Genomic DNA, 18238 nt, shown 5'->3' on the forward strand with positions numbered 1-18238 from the left:
TCGAAGGAGAGACAAACCCTATAGAACGATACCACCTCTCTGCTTACAAGGGAAGGGGGCTGCATAACCAAGGGAGTTTAAGTTCTCTCCCTACTGAATCCATCTTACTTGCTACTGAGATCCACCCTAGGCTGTGTCATATATCTGCTACAAGGACAATAATAAAGGGCCATCCACTTCCAACATCCAAAGCCAAAATAGTTGTATAAATATACTGTGCGAAATATAAAGATACTGTATATCTATTAATGAATGAAAGCTTATAAACAATTTCTTCATTCTTGATAGATGTGTCCTTTCCCTATTTAAGGACATTGTCCTGCACTGATGTTTATGTCTCATACTGTATGTGTTTTAAAGGAAGTTTTGTATGTTTTGGATCCTTGGGGATTCCATTGAATTTTTAAAGCAATTGTAAATAAACATAATATATTTTTATGAAAGTTTGACATCTCATTATGTACCTTAAAAATCATTTTTTACTGTTGTAGCACCCTCTAGTGTGTACTACTACTGTTGAGTAGGAAAAAGCATAGTCTGGCCAGGAATAACCTGAATCATTGAAATTAATCAGGGTTAATAGAGGCCAGGGCTGGATGATTCATCCTGGCAGCTCTTAGGTGCCTCCCCCTGGAGTCTGTAAGGTTGGGGAACCTTCTGGAACTAGAGGGAGTGGGTTGGGAGGAGCTGCCATGAATTTTTATGGGGCCTCAGCCAATCCCTAGAAGTGGGCTGGCAGGGGGCAATCCCATAAATAGACATGGAGGGGCCCCTTACTGGTGGGGTGGTTCTACCTTGGGGCGGGTGCTCAGGAAAGCTGGCCTAGATCCTGACACAGGAGGCAGTGAAAGGATTCATGCCAGAGAGACAGCGGGAAGGAGCAAGGAGAGGCAGCGAGTAGATCAGTACGGTGCAGGGACAGACAAGGGGAGAGACTGCCATCTACGGAATGCCTCTCTTGAAGACCACATAATGCCAAGTCTTTATCTAACTTGACCTGGGAGGTCTCCATTTGTGTGAGCCAGTTGGGCAGGACTGGGGCAGAAAGTCAGTCTGGAGGCCTGGGAGGACTATCAGTCAGACGTGGCTGGTGGCAGCCGGGTGGGCTAGCATTTTTTCAAGCAAGTGGAGCTGGGATCAGTGGCCACAGGGAAGCAGGAGGAATGTCATGCTGTTCACTCATATTGCGCTATTTTGTCAAGGGACTGAGAGTTTCAGCCTATAATTGGCCTTTGCTGAACTATTAACATCCTGCTAGTTCCTACAGGAGTGAGCAGCATGTGCTGTGAAAACCAAGTTTGTGAAGAGGGAAGGAAGAAGAGAGCTTTTTGTAAATAGGGAGGAAGTGTACCTTTGTTAATAGTTCCGGACATTTTTCAAGCTGGGCATCCCATAATCCCCTACCCCATCCAAGTTATTAACCCCCTAATAAAACATCAAAAACAAGCCAAGGACAGATTTCTGCATTGGAGTGTATGAAGAAAATGCTGTGTGACTGTCTGTGCACTAGTAGGGACCCAGGACACTATTGACTCCTACAGGGGCAGTGCTACACTGTATAGAGTAAAAGGTATGTTCCTCTATTCTGGTATGATTTAGTGTAGAATTAAACGTTAAATGTTTATGTTTTACGTTTACATAAGTGAAGAACTATATTATACACCTGTTATTGATTATACATTCATTTGGCACTGACTAAATACAAATCTCTTGTGTTGGGGTGACACACTGGAGCCGTGCGTTATTAGGACAGTAAAAAAAGTCCTGCTAGTCGCATCTTTGAAGTGGTGAAGGAGCAGTGTGTATACCGCTCCTCCACCGCTCCTGCCCATTGAAATTAATGGGACAGCACGGCTATACCGCCGGCAAAGCAGGAACAAAGATTGTCTCTGGACAGCCTCACTCTGAACAAATCGTAGCCTTTTATTAAAAGAAGGACAGCACTACAAGTCACAGCAAAATAAAATAAAATAAAACCTGACTGTTGACGCGTTTCGCACTGAAACTAGTGCTTAGTCATAGTCAGCTATGACTAAGCTATGGACCGTTTTCATCAGACGAACTGATCGTGTGTGGGCCCCATCGTTTTTTTTCCCATCGGTGAAAAAACTTAGAACCTGTTTTAAAATTATCTGATGGTTAAAAAACCGATAGAAAAAAACGATCGTCTGTGGGCAAGTTCATCAGTGCTCAGAATCAAGTCGACGCATGCTCGGAAGCATTGAACTTCATTTTTCTCAACACATTGTAGTGTTTTACGTCACCGCGTTCTGACACGAACGTTTTTTTTAACTGATGGTGTGTAGGCAAGACTGATGAAAGTCAGCTTCATCGGATATCTGATGAAAAAATCCATCGGTCCGTTTTCATCGGATGAACCGATCGTGTGTAAAGGGCATTAGACTTTAAAACCAGTTCACGTCTTGTACAGGCAGTCCCCGAGTTCCAAACACCCGACTTGCATACAAATCATACTTACAAATGGAGTAAGACAACAGGAAGTCAGAGGAAATCTACCCCTAGGAAGGGAAATTCAGGAAAAAGGTGCTTCCACTGAAGCTTTATCACCAATTCTTGTTTCTACAATAACCCAAAAAATGTCAAATCCAATTGTCACAGGGACAGAAGGTGAGGGAAAATCTTCTAAACAGGGACACAGACAGCAAAACAAATGTTACAGGGGTGTTAACCCTTCCCTATGCTATCCAAAAAAACTTTGTTTGGCTGGAGTTACATTTAAAAAAGTTTCCAACTTACATACAAATTCAAGAACAAACCTACAAAACCTTGTTTGTAACCCGGGAACGGCCTGTAGTTGCAGTCATGTGACCATAGGTGTGCGCACAGGGTGTGCCAGGTGTGCCCAGGCACACCCTAATTACCCTATACAGCACAGAATCACCCTATACAGCACAGATTCCCTCTAGTGCCCTAGCTCCCCCTCCCTCCCCCACGCTGCAACTGTGGGTACACACAGGGGGATGTTTTAGGATGAGTGGGGGAAGGGGACAGTAAATATGTAATTTACCGAGTAAACACAGTGAATGATTGATAGCATGGGTTTGAGCTTTGGGGTGCACACCCTAATGCAATAGGCTGCGCACACCTATGCATGTGACCATAACTTATCCTATTTCTCCAAATCTTTGTGGTGGGTCAGTGTTAAACGCAGCACCTGTTATGTGACTGTTGGAAGTCACATAGGCCTAAAACTCAGTTTACGCTCAAAAAGGAGGCTAAGAGGATGGAAACAGCTGATCAGAATATGCATGCACATGCACTGGAATTAGATGTGGAGGGCCGTCAACGAGGAGAAGTGGATCAGTTGTATGCACACATATGCACTTATAATTAGACACAAAAGGCCAACAACGTTGCTAGAAAATTAATATCCTATGTGGCAATAAAGCATAATTGGTCCTGAAATGGAAGTAAGGAAAGGATGTTAAAACTTGGAAGGATACATGCAGAAATAAAAATGTATAAGAAGAAAGGTGACTTTATTTTTAAAGCAAGTTCTTGACTGCGATTCCACTTTAATGATGAAATATGCCACAATTTAAGGTCTTTTATCTGACAGGTATTTCAACACTTCAATATTTATGCTAGTGATAGTTATTGTTTTAGTCTAAGGGAACAGAACATAAATACATCAGCACAGCAACTTTCCCTCAAGTATTATTAGAACCTATTGTATTTACCGTACAAGATAAAATTTTACTAGCATGAGAACTGACACGTTCATGGCCATGGAGACACTAGGGCATGAGTCACTTTCTCTGGCTTAGGCAATTCGCTTTGAGGATAGAAGGTGATGGCTATAACTCTGTCAGGATGGATGTTTTTGAATCCTAGGGAGAAATAACAGGAAAGATGATGAGGCATGTGTGCGGAGGAGGCAGGAAGCAGGAGACATGAAAGAGGAAGCTAAGGTAGAAAGGTCAGTACTGTGTATCTCAACACAACCTGGTGAGATCACATAGATCTGAGGTGTGAGAATGAGACACCCTGTCACTACTTGCTTGACGTGGCTTTTTTTACCAATATTGAAATGATCAAGGCTGAACTTTGAAATGCATTATCTTTGGAACTTTAGAAACTTGACCCAAAAAACATCCTCAACAGATTAGAAACTATCCTATTGCCAGAAATGATTATTCATAACAGTTATTACTCTCTTTATCATGATTGTCAAATTATACATTTACCAGAACGGTCTACTGTCTAAAATTTAGAATTTCAACTATTATTTTTATTAGTAGTAGAAGTACCAGTAGTACTAATAACAGCTCTAAAATGTAATTTTAATTCAAGCTAAACTCCAAGCAGTTATGTATGTAGGAAATCTCACCTCTCTAAGGCCTCGTACACATGATAGGTTAACCAGAGGACAACGGTCTGAAGGACCATTGTCCTAGGTTAACCTATGAAGCTGACTGATGGTCCGTCGTGCCTACACACCATCAGTTAAAAAAACGATCGTGTCAGAACGCGGTGATGTAAAACACAGCGACGTGCTGAAAAAAACGAAGTTCAATGCTTCCAAGCATGCGTCGACTTGATTCTGAGCATGCATGGATTTTTAACCGATGGACATGCCTACTAACGATCGTTTTTTTCCCATCGGTTAGGAATCCATAGGTTAATTTTAAAGCAAGTTGGCTACACACGATCGGTTTGGACCGATGAAAACGGTCCATCAGACCATTGTCCTCTGGTTAACCTATCGTGTGTACGAGGCCTTAAAGTGTTACCAAACCCAGGACCCTGCATTCACAATATCTGGTCTCCCACAATACACAGAACATGGAAATGCAATTATTTTATTAAATAAAAACTTCTAAATATCTTTTCTCATCAGCAGTATATAGCAGTCTTATGACTTCTATCAGTGTCTGTTAAAGCTTGTAGGAGGAGTTTTCATTCAGGACACCTGACCCTCTGACTGAACAGTGCTGATTAGCCCTGTGCTGATCACATGCACCCTTCCAAGAAAAAAAAAAAAACTCTCGCAATACACACCACAAATGAGCGTGTGCGGAGTGACTCCAAAGGCTCTGTCTATTCAGGAGATATATTGTACAAACAATTGCAAACAAATAATCTTTCTTCATAAATTTAGGCCAAAATGTTGTGCGCATTTTAATGTGTATATTATTTAGTCTGTGTGAAAGTTATAGAGTCTACAAACTATGGTTCATATATTTGAAAATGATCAAACTGATGTACTGACTACCTAACTAATTTCTCGAGGCCCTAAAATGCCAAGGCAGTACAAATGTCCCCCAAATGACAATGTTTTAAAAAGTAGACAGTATGAGGTATTTAGTAAGAGACATGAGTTTTTTGAAGTTGTAATTTTTTTGTCACAATTTGCTGGAAAAATTAGGAATGTAAATAAAAATTTGTTTTTTTCCCACACTTTTTTTGAACATACCGTCATGCCTCGTACACACTAAAATCTAATGTGCATGCTCCATAGCAGTTTTCCCGATGAGAAAACTGCCTGCAAAAAAATTAGAACCTGCTCTATTTTTTCCCGTCGTGTTTCCCATCAGTCTTTTTCTCGTTGCGAAAACCACTCGTGTGTATGCTTTTTCCGAGGGGAAAAAACGTGCATGCTCAGAATCAAGTATGAATCAAGTATGAGACGGAAGTGCTCGTTCTGGTAAAACTAGCGGTCGGAATGGAGATAGCTCATTAGTCACGCTGTAAAAGACTGAAAAGCACGAAGACTGAAAAGCGCGAATCGTCTCTCACCAAACTTTTACTAACACGAGGATCAGCAAAAGCAGTCCAAAGGGTGGCACAATTTGAATGGATCGTCCCCTTTATAGTGCCGTCGTACGTGTTGGACGTCACCGTGCTTTGGTCGAGTGTTTTTTTTTAAATTAACGTGTGTATGCAAGGCAGGCTTGAGAGGAGTCACGTTGGGACAAACGTTGGGTTTTGGCATGTCAGAAAAACCGGTCGTGTGTACAGGGCATCAGAGTATTACAGCAGAGCAGCACAGTATTATCATATGATAAGAGACACTAACTGATGACAATATGTAAAAAAAAAAAAATCTTAAAGCGGGGGTTCACCCGAAATTTTTTTTTAACATTAGATTGAGGCTAATTACTGGAGGCAGAATCGGGTGGTTTTTTTTAAATCAATGCAGTACTTACCGTTTTAGAGATAGATGTTCTCCGCCGCTTCTGGGTATGGTCTTCGGGACTGGGCGTCCCTATTTGATTGACAGCCTTCCGACGGTCGCATACAGCACGTCACGAGTTGCCGAACGTCGGTGCGGCTCTATACGGCGCCTGCGCACTGACGTTCGTCTACTTTCGGAAACTGGTGAAGCGCTGTATGCGACAGTCTTAAGGCTGTCAATCAAATAGGAATGCCCAGTCCCGCAGCCCATAACCGGAAGCGGCGGAGAACATCTATCTCTAAAACGGTAAGTACTGCATTGATTTTAAACAAAACACTTGATTCTGCCTCCAGTAATTAGCCTAAATCTGATGTTAAAAATAGATTTTTGGGGTGAACCTTCACTTTAAGCACTTTTTCTTTTTTTTTTCACATACTGTGCCCAGAGCAGTGCAGTGTTACCTTAGTGACACTACTACTCTGGGGAAGAAAAATTATGATTGCTTATAACAGTGCAATCATTTTCATTCACAGGGTGTACTATTGTGATAGCTGTGATTGGTCACAGCTATCACATGATACAGATTTGCTGTAATTGGCCCTTTTTGTGCCATGCGATCACTGTGACTAGTTCCTTTAAATGGGCTGAAATTGCATCAAAAGTAGTGCATGTAGTGCATGCACTACTTCCTGGACCTTTCTGCTGCCTTTGATACGGTTTCCCACTCCCTCCTCCACAAAAAAACTCTACGCCTTTGGTCTCTGTGACTTCATTGGTTCTCTTCCTACTTATCCAACCGCACCTTTAGTGTTACTTACAATCAGTGGCGGGTGCTCAAAATTTTTGGGGGGACGCAAACGTAAAAAAATAAAAAATAAATAAATAAATTGCAGCTTCACTGTGCCCATCAAATGCAGCCACTGTGGCATCAATTGTCACCACAGTGCCATGCCATCAAACGCAGCCACTGTGCCATCAATTATCACCACTGTGCCATGCCATCAAATGCAGTCCTATGCCATCAATTCGCACCACTGTGCCATGCCAACAAACGCAGTCGCTGTGCCATGCCATCAAGCGCAGCCGCTGTGCCATGCCATCAAACGCAGCCGCTGTGCCATGCCGTCAAACGCAGCTGCTGTGCCATGCCATCAAACGCAGTCACTGTGCCATGCCATCAAAACGCAGTCACTGTGCCATGCCATCAAACACAGCCGCTGTGCCATGCCATCAAACGCAGTCGCTGTGCCATGCCATCAAACACAGTCACTGTGCAATGCCATCAAACGCAGTCCCTGTGCCATGCCATCAAAAGCAGTCACTGTGCCATGCCATCAAACGCAGCCACTGTGCCCCTCAATTGTCGCCACTGTGCCAATTGTCACCACTATGCCCCTCAATTGTCGCCACTGTGCCTATTGTCACCACTGTGCCCTTTAATTGTTGCCACTGTGTTCATTGTCACTACTGTGCCCATTGATGCCACTGTGCCCATTGATGCCACTGTGCATGTCACTGTGTCCTTTAATTGTTGCCACTGTGCCCATTGTCACTACTGTGCCCATTGATGCCACTGTGCCCATTGTCGCCTCTGTGCCCATTGTCGCCGCTGTGCCCTGTAAAATGCACTTACCTTAATCCTTCGAAGTCCCTCGATGTCTTCTTCTCCCGCCTTGGTGACGCTTCAGCCAATCAGGTTACGGATAACCAGAATCGGCGAACCTGATTGGCTGAGACGGCCGTCAGTCTTATCCAAGGAACGCACCCCGTATGTTCCCTGGATAAGACATCCGGGAGGACGAGGGCTGTACACGGAAAGCCTATCTGGCTCTGATAGGCACTTCCGCACAGCCAACCAGCTGCCGTTATTCAGGTGGTCGGCGCTCAATGTCCGGCCACCTTGAATAGACCAGCGGCAGCTGGCAATAATAATTATTTTCAGTGGTGGTGCGGAGCCAGAGGGGGTGGCGCTCCAGCGCCCTCTATGGACGGACCGCCGCTGCTTACAATTCTACTTCCTCCTCTCTTCTTCCTTTTACTGTTGAGGTCCCCCAAGGTTCTGTTCTTGGACCTCTCCTATTTTAAATCTACACCACCTCCCTGGATCAGCTGATAGCCTACCATGGCTTCCAATACCATCTTTACGCTGATGACACCCAAATCTATGTCTCTACCCCTCAGCTCACTCCCTTCATCTCTTCACATATTTCTAATTTACGAACAGATATATCAGTCTGGACTTCACACCACTTTCTCAAACTAAATCTATACAAAACCAAATTTATAATTTTTCCTCCCCCCACATACCCCCTCCATTGATCTCTCTGTCAAAATCGATGGCACAACTATAAGCCCATCCCAGCATGCTAAGGTCCTAGGTGTAGTCCTGCACTCTGAACTCTCCTTCAAGTTCCACGTTCAATCGCTGTCCAAATCTTGCCGCCTCGACCTCCGCAACATCTCCAAAATACGGTCCTTTCTAACCAATGACACAACAAAGCTCTTAATTCACTCCCTGGTCATCTCTCGCCTCGACTACTGAAACTTATTTCTCTGGTTTACCTCTACATAGTCTATCCCCCCATCATGAATGCTGCTGCCAGACTCATCCACCTTGCCAACCACTCAGTATTTACTACATCTCTCTGTCAATTTCTCCACTGGCTTCCACTTACCCGAATAATTAAATTCAAAATACTGAGAACAATTTACAAAGCCATCCACAACTTAGCCCCCAGCTACATCACTAGCCTAGTCTCAAAATACCAACCTAATTGTTCTCTTCGTTTCTCTCAAGACCTCCTGCTTTTTAGGTCCCTCGTCACCTCCTTCCATGCCCGCCTCTAGGACTTTTCCAGAGCCTCTCCAATCCTATGGAACTCGTTACCCCGATCTGTCCGATTATCTCCTACTCTATTAGCTTTTAGATGATCCCTAAAATTCCTCCTCTTCAGAGAAGCCTATCCTACTCACATCTAACAACTGTTTGTCTATTTTCTCCATCAGCTCATCCCCAACAGTTATTACCCTTTGTTTCATTTTACCCTCCCTTCTAGATTGTAAGCTCCAACGGGCAGGGCCCTCTGATTCCTCCTGTATTGAATTATATTGTAACTGTACTGTCTGCCCTCATGTTGTAAATCGCTGCACTATATAAACCCTGTATAATAATAATAATAATAATAATAATAATAAAAACACACTGCAACCAGATTGCATAGTACTGCAGTACCATACTATTTGGTCCAGGCAATTGCACTGAATTTTCTAACTGCATTTGGGTCATCGTTAGTAATCTATTGACACCCGCAGCAGATCGCACATCTGGTGCGATTTTGAACACAATGCCACTCTCAGAAGATGTGGTCTATTGGGTTGTTTTACTAAAGGCAAATATACCATGCACTTTGCAAGGGGACTTTCCCCAGAGCTTAGTAAGTTGAAATGAAGCGGTCTTCCATCATCCAATCAAGTACAAGCAAAAATGCTGTTTTTATAATTTCTTTGCACATGCTTGGGTATTCTTTGCAAAGTGAAATTTCATAGCATTTACTAAGTTCTGGGAAAATTCACATAGAAAGTGCAATTTTCCTTGCAAAGCAAATAGCCGATTTGCCTTTGGTGAATAAACCTCTATACGTATCTTGTATGTACTGTATATCTACCTATGTTTATTTTACACTTGTACTGTATTAAAACATTTTTTTAACCTTTCTAATGATTCTTGAGGTGGTAAAAACAAGCTTGACTCTCATGCATTAATCCTCATAGATAGTGGTGTTTAGTTGCGGTTTTCATACAGCAAGAGAAACCATATGCTTCTGGCCTTTATAAGAAATACACACAGGGTAAAAATGTCAAGGTAAGCCTTGCTTTTACAGAACAACTCCATCTGAGTTTGATCTCCAACACATCTGTCTCTACATACTTCTATGAGAAAAACATTAGAGTGCTCGCAGCAACAGCAGGTAGTGCAATTTAAAAACAAGCTCTCAGCTTACACAAATCTTAACTGATTTTGAGTGACATGGCTCTTATATACATACCACATTTTTACTTTTGGATAGAAACATTGCCAATATTTTCCTTACCAGAATAAAGGTAAACATTTACCTGTGTAAATTATTAAATAGTATAGTCTGTACATAAAAAAACAACAGGTTTCCTGAAAATTAATTTAAGAAATTACACAATTCTCTATAGGGATAACCTACCGTATTTGTCGGCGTATAGGACGACTTGGCGTATAAGACGACCCCCTAATTTTCCATCTAAAATGTTGGTTTTGGGATATACTCGCCGTATAAGACGACCCCTCACTGTGCCGTTATACATGCCTCACTGTGCCATTATTACATGCCTCACTGTGCCATTATTACATGCCTCACTGTGCCATTATTACATGCCTCACTGTGCCATTATTGCATGCCTCACTGTGCAATTGCCGACCTCACAGTACCATTCCATTCCCTGCCTCGACGATCTCCCTACCTTCTCCTGTTTGCAGAGTATGTCAGACGGCGGCCATCCATTATTCAAAAGCCGCACCTCCTCCTCAGGCTGTTCCGTGATAGGCAAAACACTAAATTTCCCAGCAGAGCCTCTGTTCAGTGTTCCGCCTATCACGGATGTCCTCTCGTCCGAGGCTGAGGGTGAGAAGGCATCCGTGATAGGCGGAACACTGAACAGAGGCTCTGCTGGGAAAATTAGTATTCCGCCTATCACGGAACAGTCTGAGGAGGAGGCACGGCTTTTGAATAATGGATGGACGCCGTCTGACAGACAGGTATAAACGACAGGTATAAGACGACCCCAGACTTTTGGGGCATTATTTTACATGCAAAAGCTTGTCTTATACGCCGGAAAATACAGTAAATAATATTCAGTAGTGAACTATCAGGCACATTAACTCAAGTGTTTTAGTGCTCATGTATTCCATATGGAACATGTGATCTCTAAAATTGTCAGTTTTATCCCTGTAGTTGTCCCTCCAGCATTCTATACGAGTCAACCTTGGATTTTACTGTTTGCCTAAATAGTCCAGTTGTCAAGTCACGTTTGACAATGTTGAAGTCAAAAAGCAAAAAATAATTGATAGGAGCATTGTTATATGTTTCAGTGAAGCGAATAGTGCTAGGGTAGCACATATCAAACTTAGTTTTATGTGAAGCAAAACTTGATGGATGTTTATGAAATGGAGACTTCCAAAGTTCTCAAGAGCGTGAGGAGCACCTGCTGATTTTCCGCAGCCTAGGATTGAGACACAATTTAAATGACCCTGGAGGATATCTAGGAGATGCTCAGTCAATTATACTCCAGGTCCCACTCGAGTCTTGAGCAGCTTCACTGCGGGATAGAGACCCTGTTAACATGCAGAATAATGTAGAGATGCAGGTGGGGTTATGGTTGACTTGGTAGAGAGATGCTTCACTGAGAATTATCTAATTAAAGCTCTTCCTTTTGGTACGATTTTTTTTTTCCACTAGATATTCACAAAGCCAAATCTATATCAGCCAGCATCGAAGGATTAGAAAATAGTTAAAGTAAAAAAATGACCTCTGTCCTATCTTGTGTTAGCTCAGATGGAGCCAAGTATCTCTGGGGCATTACAGGGTGGGATTAGTAAAGAACAAGCATGCAAAACAGGCAGGATAGGCAAAGGAAAAAAAAAAAGACTGTTTATTTGGTGGGATTAGCAGCAGCAGCAGCACATCCATAATAATCACATCTTGGTATTTATTAAGTTATTTTAGTAATTTTTCTTGTCCTTTAATCTTTCATTTAATAAAGCTTTTCAGCAAGTGTAATGATGCCAACTTGCAGAAAGTATTACATTTATCTATTAAAAAGCAAGACGGTTCTTACTTTCTGTTCATGTATAAATGCATGCAGATTGAAAGAGTAAAGCAAAAGGATTTTTTTCCTCTTGAGTCAGAAAACCATTTTTTTCTGTAGATTCTTTTAATTCAATCCACTTATCTCTATGTACTTGTATTTTTAGTATGAGAATACACTGCATACGATTTGGGGTTTTCATATTGCTTACATAAATTGATAATGTTATTATAGTGCTTTGACTTTTAATATTAAGCATTGCTCAGGCTAGCACTGCTTTACAGCATCCTATTTATTGACTTTACATAACCACGGTAGGCAGACATTTCTGCACAAATGAAATGATAGGGAAAATAATGTTCATGCTTATTTCTTAAATACACTAAACTATTGAGAAATTGATTAAGTAATGTGGATGTAACATGCACACAATTCTTAGAAAACATAGGTAATATTCGGAGATCATTGGTGTAAAGTATGTGATGAGGTGGACAATTTCAGCTCATTTGCTTTCCTCTTTGCAGAGAATAAAACAATGTGGCACAGAATTGTACAACTTGTAGAATAGTCACCTGGCATTTTATAATATACCGAAAAATACCGCACTGCCCTATAGGTAAGCCGCTAACACCGCAAATAGACAAATAGGAAAAAAAACGTGAAAGCAAAAAAGTGTAGCGCTTATTGAGTTAGGTTGGCGTAAAACTTACAAATCTGTCAATAAAAATGAAGTGAAAATGTCCACATAAATACATGAATATAAAAATATATAAATAAATGTCCACATGTGAAAAACACACATAGTGTAAAAATACAAATCTGACTATAGAATAGTCCAGCAATAATATTGGTGAATTCCAAAGCCAAGTGATAAAGTTGAAGAAGTGTTGAAATAAATTAATGTGAAGAGAAACCACCACCGATAGGTAAGGGGCTTACCAGGGAGTTTGAACCCAGGAGAACCTACGTTCAGATGGGTCAAACAGAGCTTTGTGTGGTAAAACCACGATGGAACCTGGGCAATCCTGTATGTGTCTCCAATGGCTGTAACAAGAGTGACCAAACATCAGAGGAATGGAGTATACCACAGACGAAGATAGCTGGTTACCCGATGGTCTCACAGGACATGATGAGACAGAAATTGCCACTCCAGGCAGGTCTTGTTGGGTGAAAATCTTCTTCTCAGGAACTGAGGGTGCTAGCAATGTACATGTCAAATAAGAACAAAAGATGATCAGGACAGCCACACTCCAATCCAACGTAACTTTAATGTAAAAAAATGGAAACAGGCACTACAAATCGCAGCAACGGAACCTAGGAAAGCTGACGCGTTTCACACTAACTTAAGTGTTTACTCATAGCTGAGTGAGTAAACACTGAAGTTAGTGTGAAACACATCAGCTGTCCTAGGTTTCATTGCTGTGATGTTTAGTGCCTGTTTCCAGTTTTTTACATTAAAGTTGTATTGGAGTGCGGCTGTCCTGATCATCTTTTGTTCTTACTCACAGGACATGATGGTCCAAAAAAAAAACTGGATGTGGATGGAAGGGTGTGTACCATAGATTAGGAAGAAAAAAACATCCACATAGCATAACTCTGTGTTGAATGTTGAAAATTTAATGTAACAAGAACACTTACATATGGATGGATTTACAAGCGATTTGTGCAAAGTAATAGCAACAGTGGGATCCCCCCGACGCGTTTCATCCCAATGACATAACCTTGGGTGGACACATACAGACATTGGAGACACATACAGGATTGCCCAGGTTCCATCGTGGTTTTACCACACAAAGCTCTGTTTGACCCATCTGAACGTAGGTTCTCCTGGGTTTAAACTCTCTGGTAAGCCCCTTACCTATCGGTGGCGGTTTCCCTTCACATTCATTTATTTCAATGCTCCTTCAACTCTAGCACCTCTTTGAAGTTATCACTAGGCTTTGGAATTCACCAATATTATTGCTGGACTATTCTATAGTCAGATTTGTATTTTTACACTATTTGTGTTTTTCACATATGGACATTTATTTATATATTTTTTATATTCATGTATTTATGTGGACATTTTCACTTCATTTTTATTGCCAGATTTGTAATTTGAAGTTTTACGCCAACCTAACTTAATTAGCGCTACACTTTTTTGTTTTCACCTGGCATTTTATAGAAGAGTTGATACTGATAGAAAAAAGTAATATTTCAAAGGCATGATAGGAAATACAGGTGAAACTCGAAAAATTTTAATATCGTGCAAAAGTTCATTTATTTCACTAATGCAACTTAAAAAGGTGAAACTAATATATGAGATAGACATGCAAAGTGAGATAGTTCAAGTCGAGATTCGGCCTAATTGTGATGATTATGGCTTACAGCTCATGAAAACCCCAAATCCACAATCTCTGAAAATTAGAATATTACATGCAATCAATAATACAAGCATTGTACATAGAACAATATTGGACCTCTAAAAAGTATAAGCATGTATATGTACTCAGTATTCGGTTTGGGCCCCTTTTGCAGCAATTACTGCCTTAATACGGTGTGGCATGGATGCTATCAGCCTGTGGCACTACTGAGGTGTTATGGAATAGCAATAGCAGCCTTCAGCTCTTCTGCATTGTTCGGTCTCATGTCTCTCATCTTTCTCTTGGCAATGCCCCATAGATTCTCTATGGGGTTCAGGTCAGGCGAGTTTGCTGGCCAATCAAGCACAGTAATCCCACGGTCATTGAACCAGGTTTTGGTGCTTTTGGCAGTGTGGGGGAGGTGCCAAGTCCTGCTGGAAAATGAAGTCAGCATCCCCATAGAGCTTGTCTGCGGAAGGAAGCATAAAGTGCTCCAAAATCTCCTGGTAGACCGGCTGCATTGACCCTGGACTTAATGAAGCACAGTGGACCAACACCAGCAGATGACATGGCTCCCCAAATCTTCGAAGACTGTGGAAACTTCACACTGGACTTCCAACATCTTGCAGTGTGTGCCTCTCCATTCTTCCTCCATACTCTGGCTCCTTGGTTTCCAAATGAGATGCAAAATTTGCTCTAATCAGAAGAGAGGACTTTGGACCACTGAGCAACAGACCAGGTGTGTTTTTCTTTAGCCCAGGTAAGACGCTTCTGACATTGTTTGTTGTTCAGAAGTGGCTTGACAAGAGGAATACGACATTGAAGCCTATGTCCAGGATCCGTCTGTGTGTGGTGGCTCTTGATGCACTGACTTCAGCCTCAGTCCACTCCTTGTGAAAGTCCCCAACACTTTTGAATGGTCTTTTCCTGACAACCCTCTCCAGGCTGCGGTTGTCTCTGCTGCCTGATCACCTTTTTTCCCCACACTTTTCCCTTCCGCATAACTTTCTATTAATGTACTTTGATAGAGCACTTTGGAAACATCCAACTGGGTGGAGGGTGTCAATGATGGTTTTCTTCACAACTGTCAGGTCATCAGTCTTTCCCACGATTGTGATTCCTACTGAACCAGACTGAGATCCAATTTAAAGGCTCAGGAACCCTTTGCAGATGGTATGGCTTAATTACCTGATTAGAGTGGGACACTTTGAGGCCCCATACACACGAGAGGATTTATCCGCGGATACGGTCCAGCGGACCGTATCCGCGGATAAATCCTCTCAAAGATTTCAGCAGATTTCTATGCGATGGCGTGTACACACCATCGCATTGAAATCCGAGCCGAAATCCTCTGGCGATGATGTGTCGCGCCGTCGCCGCGATTATGACGCGGCGACGGGCGCGACGCTGTCATATAAGGAATTCCACGCATGCGTCAAATCATTACGACGCGTGCGGGGAATCCCTTTGGACGGATGGATCCGGTGAGTCTGTACAGACGAGCGGATCCATCCGTTGGGATGGACTTCAGCAGATGGATTTGTTGAGCATGTCAGCAAATATTCATCTGCTGGAAATCCATCCCAGGGGAGATTTATCCGCGGATAAATATCCGCCGGAGTGTACACACCATAGAATCTATCCGCTGAAACCCATTCGATGGGATTTATCTGCGGATAGATTCTATGGTGTGTATGGGGCCTGAGCCTAGAATATTGCACCTTTTCACAATATTCAAATTTTCTGAGATTGTGGATTTGGGGTTTTCATGAGCTGTAAGCCATAATCATCACAATTAAGACAAATCACAGCTTGATCTAACTTGCTTTGCATGTAGCGAGTCTCTCTCATATATTAGTTTCACCTTTTAAGTTGGATTAGTGAAATAAATTAACTTCTGCATGATATTCACATTTTTCGAGTTTTACATGTAAATGATCAAAGGCCCTAGACCAGCATAGTCACATATATAATCTAACTATCTTCCATTAATGGAAGTTGAAGCCTTGCTGGGTGGCATTGATTCCATTAACCACTTTTCTCAATTTACATTTCTGAATACTATATATGAAGATACACTTCTTCCAGCAAAAATAAATAAATATAAATAATAATAAATTATTGACTAGACTGGTGAAATCATATGCAGAGGTGCTATAAAAAAAGTATATGAAGTGATCGGCATGGACTTTTAAAATTTGAATATTGCCTCAATAGACAATATAAATTAATAAAATCTCCCCTGGTATGCCTAATATCTCTCCACTCTCTCTAGTCACAAAAGAAAACACTCAGCAGTCAGAAATCATCACTATATTTGGTCTCCCAAAAAACGCAGAACATGGAAATGCAATTTTAGTAAATTTTAAATAATAATAATAAAAACCTGCTAAATACCTTTTCTAATCAGCAGTGTATAGCAGTCTTGTGACTTACATTACTGTCTTGTTAAAGCTTTAAGGATGAGTTTTCATTCTCCCTGACCCTCTGTCTGGACAGTGCTGTATGGTCCTGAACACATGCACCTTCCCAAGAAAAAAACAACTATCTAGCAATACACACAAAATTAAGCATGTTCAGAGTGTCTCCAAAGGCTCTGTACTAGTAGGAGATCAATTGGGGACAGTGAAGAAGGGGAGGATCTGAGAAGACAGGATCAAACAGCCCTTTTACACAATGCGCACGATTAACCCCCTAGGTTTCACAGTGAGTATAACAAGCATGCTTTACTGCATTTACAGACTGATTTTACTGTTGTGGGTTTAGAAACACTTTAAGACATGCTAAAGTAATATCATATGACAGTTTAGCTTGCCTTAAATTTTGGTACCAGTATATTTTCTTTGTAAAGAAAATGTCACTTAAAAATAAAAATTGTCACTTAAAAATAAAAAATGAGGGCGAATGTGACTAAGATAGTTTACTGTTACAGGTTTCAGCTAATGTTAGGCACTTTACATTTGAATTGCAGAAGGTAGGGCACTTGCCTACTAATGGGTCATCTGCTAGTAAATCAGATGGTTGATCATCTTCTGCATGTTCACTTGTATGTGGTCTTCTTGAATCTTGCTCAGATGACTCCTTGTGTGAAAAAAATGCAGCTCTCGCTGACTTGGTTAGATCTTCTAAAAGAACCAACAACATTCTGTGACTGTTTCTTGCTGAACTTGCCTGAATTGAACCCTAAGAAATAATTCTTCTTGTCCTGAGATCTATAATCCCTAATTTTGTCTAAATTACATGCTAGACCTAGCTTATGGCATAATACCTAATAGATTCCCTAATTCTCAAGCTCATCATGTACTCACCTTGGCCTGCTTTGAATGTCCTTGCTAGCCTCCATTTGAAAATAATCAAAATATTCAGAATTGTTAGTCTGGACCATAAGAACCATAGGGCAACCAAGTATAGATCAAGCACATAAAGTTCTCCCAAAATGTGGGTGCTAGAGGTGATCAGAGTAATACATCAATGGTAGTAAAGACTGATCAGCAGTCAAACTCTTACATATAACTTTCATTACTACAGCACTATTGGATCTTCTTAGGCTTTTATGCTAGCAGTGAGTCTTTGGAAGATTGGTAAATATTATCCCTTTGAGAACCTCAGCTGAGATGTACGCTAATAATTGAAAAAACAAGTACTTTATGTGGATACATTTATATTACTAGGGCAATTGAAAGCATTGCTCTTTGACTGAATTACATTCTAACGATTGACTGCCCACAATGGTCTAAGGTACTCATAAACCATACAAATTTCACCTGATACACAGCAAATCACATGTTTTTTTGTGATAACTAGCAAAAAAATGTTCACTAAAAAAATCGGAAAGAAAAAAACAAAGATCAGCTTGGCATGGCATACTGAAAACATTCTCCTTTTCAAGAATCAAGGTTTTGATCATTTAGAGAGTATGGTC

The sequence above is a fragment of the Rana temporaria genome, chromosome 8, assembly GCF_905171775.1.
Source record: "Rana temporaria chromosome 8, aRanTem1.1, whole genome shotgun sequence".
NCBI classification, from domain to species: Eukaryota; Metazoa; Chordata; class Amphibia; order Anura; family Ranidae; genus Rana; species Rana temporaria.